Raw genomic sequence first — 8,176 nt, forward strand, 5'->3', positions numbered from 1 at the left:
GAACACTTCTAATGCTATCTTTTTTTATTTGGTGAAGTCATCTACTATTATGGCTTCATATAACATTCTCACAAGCACTGTAGCAGTAATCCAGTTTCTCTACATCTTTACCAGCATTTGGTGCTATCCCTATTTCTTACTTTATCCATTCTGATTGGTTATGCAGTGATATTTCATTGTGGTTTAAATAATGGTTTAAATAATGAACACCTTTTCACATGCTTATTTGCCATCTATATGTCCTTTTTGGTGAACTGCTATTCATGTCTTTTGACCGTTTTCTAATTGGATTTTTTAACAACTGAGTTTTGAGATACTGTTACATATTTTAGATAGAAATCCTTTGTTGGACATACAGATTGCAAATGCTTTCTCTTAGTATGTAGCTTGTCTTTTCATTCTCTTCACAGGGTCTTTTACAGGTTAACAGTTTTAAATTTTGATGAGGAACAATTCGTCAATTTTCTTTTTATCAGCCATTATTTTGGTGTCAAGTCAAAGAACTGTTAGACTAGCTGTAGTTATCTGAGATTTTTTTCTCAAAAATTATTATTTTATGTTTTATATCAGTGAAACTGAACAAGGCAGAGTGGGCTGGGTCTAGACAACAGCTCACCTCTCCTGCCATTTCTGTAGTGCCCAGCTGAAAGCTGAGCTTGCCTGCCCACACTACAGGACATGGCAGTATGAGTTACCACCTCCTTACCCCCTTACTGTTGTCAGACCCAGTGGCAAGCTGATCTTACATCCACTTGGAGGCAATTATTGGTGCATGTGGTGTCTCACTTTTGGGGGGAAAATGTCAGGGAAACCAAAGAAATTCCAATCTACCTATCTACAGCCAGGCAGTGTGAGTCAGTGATGAGGCAGAGTCAACTGGAACCATCAGGAAGCTGAAAATGCACATGTCCTCAGTCCTCACACTGCACCTCAATGGTAAGACTACCGATTAAAAAATAGGAATACCTCAGGGGGGCCTGGGTGGCTCAGTAAGTTAAGTATCTGGCTTCGGCTCAGGTCATGATCTCAGAGTCCTGGGATCGAGCCCTGCCTGGACCCCCTCGGGAAGTGTGCTTGTCCCTCTCCCTCTGCGCCTTCCCCTGCTTGTGCGCTCTCTCTCAAATAAATAAAATCTTTAAATGAAAAGAAGAATGCCTCAGATCTAGACAGAGGAAATACTTAAGGCAACTATATTTTAAAAGTGAGAATAATAGTGCTTGCTTCAGCAGCACATATACTAACACTGGAACGATACGGAGAAGATTAGCATGGCCCTTGTGCAAGAAATAAAGTAGGAATAATAAAGGTATCTGAACGTAAATAAGGTTTCTGCACTTCACTCTAAGTAGTAAAATGCTGATATCAGTAGATTGTGATAATTTCTGTCTATTGTAATAACCACAGGAACCACTAAGAAAACTATATAAAACAATATACTCAAAAAATACTATAAATAAATCAACATAGAATTCTACAAGAAAAACTCAAGTAACTCACAGGAAGGCAATAAAAGGGAAACAGAACAGAGAGCTAGAAGAAACAAACAGAAAACTAATAAAATGATAGATTTAAGTCCTAGCATATTAATAATCATTACATTGATTATAATGTACAATCAATACATTGAATGTAATGGTCTAAATATAGCAATTAAAATATACAGATTGGCAAAGTAGATTAAAAAAAAAAACATGATCCAACTATATTTCATCTGCCAAAAGCTCATTTCAAATACAAGGATATTGTTGTATTGAAAGCAAAATAATGATGATGAAAATGATACATCATCCAGGTATTACTTTAAAAAAACAAAGTAAGACAGAGATGGCTATATATGATGAAATATAGACTTCAGAACAAAGAAAATAATTAGAGATAAAGAGGGACTTCATATGTTGATAAAAGTAACAATTCATCAGTACAATGTTATGATCCTAAATGTGCATGCCCCAAACAACAAAGCTTTAAAGTACATTAAACAAAATCTGATACAGCTGAAAGGAGAAATAAAGAAATCCATACTATAATTGTGAACTTCAACACAATCCTTTCGGTGATTATGAAAGTACAGGACAGCATATCATGAAGGACATACGATAAATGAACAACACAATTGATACTAGTAATCACTTTCTTATGGTATTACTTGAGAAAAAAATATGTTGATTTAGAAAAATACAATTCACTAGTATAACTCTATACGATGCACTTTAAAAAAAAAATTACCTGAGAGTAATTTCTGAGATGTAAGAGCCAGAATAAGAAAAAACAAAACAGAAACAAAATTGCAAACAAATAATCTTTAGACATGTAGGTAAATACAAACGAAACCCTGTTTCTACAAAATGTTGATGATGATGATGATGATGATGATGAAGATGATGATACTGTCTAATAGACATTAGGGGGAAGAACAATACAGTATAGACATCCATATATGTGGATGTCTGTGTAATATTTCTGTATATGTGTACATATATATGTAAAGATAAATTATGGTAGAGGTAGATATGACTCCACTTAGAAATTGGCCAAATTTCATTATATTGAGAGCTTTAAATACACTTTTCCCAATTTTTGAAAGATCAAGCAGACAAAAAATGTAGTAATAATAGAGAAGACATCAAGATCATAATAAATAAACCTATTAGTCTGTTATGGAACCCTTTGGTGAACAATTAGCAAGGAATTATTTTATTTTATTTTCTCTTCAGTGCAGTATTTCAAAAATTGACAATGTTGTAGACTACATAGCAACTCACAAAGAATGTCAAAGATTCTGTATCATGCAGATATTTTTAAAGCATTGCAATTTAATTAGAATTCATTTTGACGATAGCACAAATAATAACCATATGTTAGGGGTTGAATCGCATCCCCCTAAAAAGACATGAAGTCTTAATGCGAAAATACTTATGAATGTGACCTTATGTGAAATAGGAACTTGGGTAATATGTTAAATGTTAAATCAAGTTAAGTGAGTTAAAATGAGGTTATGCTGGATTAGGGTAAACCCTAATCCAATGACTAGTCTTCTTACAACATGTGGTGTATACAAACACACACACACACACACACACACACACAATGGAATATTACTCAGCCATCAAAAAGAATGAAATTTTGCCATTTGCAATGACATGGATGGAATTAAAGGGTATTATGCTAAGTGAAATAAGTCAGTCAGAGAAAGATAAATACCATATGATTTCACACATAGGTGGAATTTAAGAAACAAAACAGATGAACATAGGGGAAGGGAGGATAAAAATGGAGAAGGAGGCAAACCATAAGAGACACTGAACTCTAGGAAACAAACTGAGGGTAGCTGGAAGGGAGGTGGGTGGGGGGATAGGGTAACTAGGTGATGGGCATTAAGGAGGGCATGTGATGTAATGAGCACTGGGTGTTACATGAAACTGATGAACCACTAAATTCTACCCCTGAAACTAACAATACAGTATATGTTAACTAAATTGAATTTAAATAAAGAATAAAAAATATAAATAAAAAAAGAAGAGGGAAATTTGGACACAAACATGCAGAAGGTAAGACAATGTGAAGACACAGACACACAAGGGAGAATGTCATGCAAAGACAGAGGCAGAGATTAGAGAGATGCATCTACAAGCCAAGGAACACCAAAGATTTCCAGCAACCACCAGAAGTTAGGAAGAGGCATGGAACAGGTTCTCCCACACAACCTCAAGAATGAACCAATGCTGGGGCGCCTGGGTGGCTCAGTTGTTGAGCATCTGCCTTCGGCTCAGGTCATGATCCCAGGGTCCTGGGATCGAGCCCCGCATCGGGATCCTTGCTCAGCGGGAAGCCTGCTTCTCCCTGTCCCACTCCCCCTGCTGTGTTCCCTCTCGCTTTGTCTCTCTCTGTCAAATAAATAAATAAAATCTTTAAAAAAAAAAAAAAAAAAGAATGAACCAATCCTGCTGATACCTGGATTTTGGACTTTTAGTTTCCAGAATTGTAAGATAATCTTTTTTGTTGGTTTAAGCCACCTAGTGTGTGGTAATTTGTTATGACAGCTCTGGAAAACTAACACTATACTTTTGGATACGGTAAACAAATGATGGATTGAACAAGAAGTTGTAATGAAAGTTTAAAAACACTATAACCAATAGCTGCTTAATACAATTCAAGTGCATATGGGAAATTCACCAAGGAAGACCATATATTAGACAAAATACTAGATCATAAACAGATTTTTCAATTAATTTTAAATTATTATAGATATACACATATATGCTCTAGCTGCAACTATATTACATTAAAAATCTATGAATAATAAGATATCTAAGAAACCCCCAAATATTTGGAAATTAAGTGAACCTTTTCTAAAGAATTTATGGGTCAAAAAGTCACATGGACTATTTTAAAATAAATCATAATGAAAATATAGCATATCAAGGGCGCCTGGGTGGCTCAGTCGGTTAAGCGTCTGCCTTTGGCTTAGGTCATGATCCCACCCAGGGTCCTAGGATCGAGTCCCGCATCGGGCTCCCTGCTCTGTGGGGAGCCTGCTTCTCCCTCTCCTCCCCACTTGTGCTCTCTCTTTCACTATCTCTGTCTCTCTCTCTCAAATAAATAAAATCTAAAAAAATAAAAAAGAAGAAAATATAGCATATCAGAAATTATGCTGCATCTAAAAGCATTCTATAGAGGGAAATGTATTAATTGTAAAAACTCTTATCACTTAGGGAAAACAGTTTAAAATCAGTTATTTAAACTTCACCTTTATTATTATTTATTATATATAATTACATATTTAATATATTATATATTTAATATATAAACTTCACCATTAAAAAGTAGAATAAGAAGAGTAAATGAAATTAGAAGTAAGCAATAGAAAGGAAACAATATACCTTTGCTTCCCCTTACCAAACTTCTAAGGCTCTAACTGCTCACAACAAGCCCTCCAGGATCTCTTTATCACTTGCCTCCTGAAAACATACCCACTAATGCATATATCTCTTTACCACCCATCACACCTTCCTCTGGGTGCTGACTATGAGCCTCTTGGGAGGAGCCTTCTGCAGAGTGTGTAGAACTCTTCTGTTTGTGGAGGTGGACTAAGACTGGGAAAATTGCTTCCCTTCTGGGTCAACATGAAGAAAACTTAAAATTGAAGCAACTCAGAGCTCATAACCAGAGCTGAGAGAGTTGGTAGTCCTGAGACCACCTCTCAAAAAATATGAAGCTAGAAGGGAGAAAGTTAAAACTCTACCATTTCTCTACATTAAAAAAAAAAAAAAATCTGCAACACACCACTGAAAGCCAGGGAATAGCAGACATGGTAGCAGAAATGATCAGAGTGATATTTTGCATGCTGTCTCTTTTTTCTTCAAGTATTTAATCTTATTGATACTAAAATATGTATTCTGAGAGTGTTTAAATGAAATATCCATAATAATACAGGTATTTTGGAAATTATACCACAATACTTATTGAAAACATCATTGTTATTTTATCTTGTGTGAAAAACCTATAAACTGCTCCTGGGTGAATATATCACCTCTAGTTTGGTTGGAATACTTAAAGCCAACAGAACTTGTATATCCTGCACAGTGCTAAATAGTGGTGGACATTTAATGACAGCATGGGCTTACAAGAGGTTTGGACAGCAGGATGCCTTAAAAAATGAGTTCACTTCTCCATCCTCTGATCTGTTGCCAGGGCTCCTTGTAGCTAAAATAGATGAGAGACCAGAAAGCACTGAATACCGATTGCCTTAGTCCATTCTTCTTAAAACCCTGGAATGAAAAGCAGGTGGAAAAGATCTACAGGATAATAGGGAGATATTCACTACAGTCTACTATGTAAATTTTCAGGATCTACTCTTAGATTTTTTTCTATAATAAAAGTCTCATCCCTAACTCAGAGGAAGCACCAAGTTTCAAACACAACTATATTAACTGTTGATGTTAACTCAGCCAAACCCCTATCTGAAAATTAAATGTTAGTCACACACAACGGTTTTATACAAGATTAGGGAGAGATGATGATAGTAAGTAATATGGAATATGGGATCCCACATTGTTCCTACCTCTGATGCTGACCTAATAGCTAATCAAGTCTGCCTTTTTCCACACACATTCAAATGTCCCCTTAGTATCTCCTAACTTTTTAATATCTACTTTATCTGATCATGTGATCCATATCTTTATTCATATAGCATCCAATTCCTTCTGGTCTTTTCTATATTGGATTTCTGAAGTTTTTCTTTGACAAGAGAATAATAAGAGTCACCCCAATTAATCTCATTTGGTTACAAATATTTTGCTCCATATTAAAGTGCAAAAATGTTCACAGTCCTCCAGTTTCCCCCATACGCACACAACATTGCATTGTAATGTTACAGCTTTTTCCATCAATAAAATGAATCTGTTGTCTTTTTAATATGGGCTAGCCTTTGGACTTGTTTTGGCAATAAATACATGGGAATTAATATTGTGTGAGATTTGAATCCAGGCCTCAAAGTATCTTGTATGTTTCTGCCCTTGTTCCAGGAATTTTGTTGAGTCATCATTTGAACAAGGCTCCACTAGCCTACTAGAGGATGAGAGAGTATGCAGAGAAACTTGGCTAAAACCCAGTCAACCCTACAGAAGCAAAGTTTACTTGCTGCAAAGTCAACACCAAAGCTGATTTCTAAAGATGCATGAATGAGCTCAGCTGAGATCAGAATTACCCAGTTAAGATCAAACTGCTGATCATCTGAATCATGAGTTTAAAATTAGATTTTTTTAAGCTTGTGAGTTAATATCTCTGTAATATTATTTCATTTTCTCTTATTTTATACATAGACCCAAATCTTCCCAGATAGGAAAAATCTGTCGTGATGGTGAAGAGAGTGATCTTAATCTCTGTCTGTAGGTCCTTTGCTATAAGGAGCTCAAACGGTGACAAGTATCACTGAATCCCCTTAGAAGCATTTCAGATTTTGTTACTACACTCTTCAAAATCCAAAGGTCATGATGAAAGGAAGTATGGTTTCTTCTTTGAGTTATTTAATGTAATAATTGGTGGATCCCAATTTGTCCATCCTTGCTATAAATTGACCATTAATTTAAGCCATATGCTCAATAATGTTATACCAAACTCCCAATTTTCTCAACCACATGTCTCCAGCTAGCACCATAACTAGCTCTTCAGTATACCAGTCAATCATTCTATTAAGCCAGCTCTTCATGGATAAGGGAACACAAAATAAGACAAATGAACCCCATGCCATGAGCCCATTGCTACACTTCTTTGGTCAGACATGAGATGTGTGAAATATGTTGATGAATAAAGAATGGTAAAGTTTCATGGGTGGTGGTGTTAGAAGAGCCTCTGAGGGCAATAAAGGCAAATCCATACCCAGAATGTAGTTCAATACATGTGAGAAGAGAGACCTTCCATTTGTATGATGTTTGGAGCCCAATGTGGTTGATTTGCCACCTGGTAGTTAGCTGGAATCCCACTGAGAGTGCCATATCAAGTAAAATGATGGCCAATGCAGGTTAGGCAACAAGGTATTTCTGCAACCAGATAATCTCTGGAGAGGGAAGCCCATGTTTTTGAGATCATGTGTACCCCTAGGTATAGGCTAGTGGGTAAGTAATGAAGTAGTAGCATCAGATGCCATGGAATTCTGTTCAACCAACTCACTGCTAATACAGTTTAATCACACCTTCCAAAATTTCTCAGGCCTACTCTCCTGTACACTATTTCTATTTTATAATGGGATATTTACATACCCATCAAATTGTGTAGTTTATTGGATAAACTACTAATAATGTTATTACAGGTGATGATGGCTTCATATTCACTTGGTATGCATGCTAATCTGGCTTGTAGGCTCTACTGGACAATTAGCAAGTCACAGAATCTGTTGGTAGAAAAAAAGTGTGTCCTTTTCCAAAACCCTAGGGATCTATGTTGTATTTGGCCTATGGGTTTGCTAAAGATTCTATACAAGATTTTTGTTTCCTCAACACTTATAATTAGCTGGGTCTACAAATGGCAGGGAAGTTTGCAGGTAACTGCTGAAGAGGCATTATTTGATTCATGACCAATCGCATCCAGCAGGCTTAGAGATTTTTCAGTACATGAATATAAGAAGCATCTGAAATGTGGTGAATGTTCCCTCTCAAATCCAAATAATGTTCCTCTTTCT

At 36.0% G+C, this 8,176-nt stretch overlaps 1 non-coding gene across 1 annotated transcript; it reads left to right on the forward strand.

Moving 5' to 3' along the window:
* The first annotated feature begins 1,213 nt into the window (after positions 1-1,213).
* LOC116631817 lies at positions 1,214-1,320 on the forward strand. Its single transcript, XR_004299269.1, has one exon. It is a non-coding gene; the product is annotated as a U6 spliceosomal RNA (small nuclear RNA).
* The last annotated feature ends 6,856 nt before the right edge of the window (positions 1,321-8,176 follow it).

This window comes from Phoca vitulina, unplaced genomic scaffold, assembly GCF_004348235.1.
Source record: "Phoca vitulina isolate PV1807 unplaced genomic scaffold, GSC_HSeal_1.0 scaffold5, whole genome shotgun sequence".
Lineage (NCBI taxonomy): Eukaryota > Metazoa > Chordata > Mammalia > Carnivora > Phocidae > Phoca > Phoca vitulina.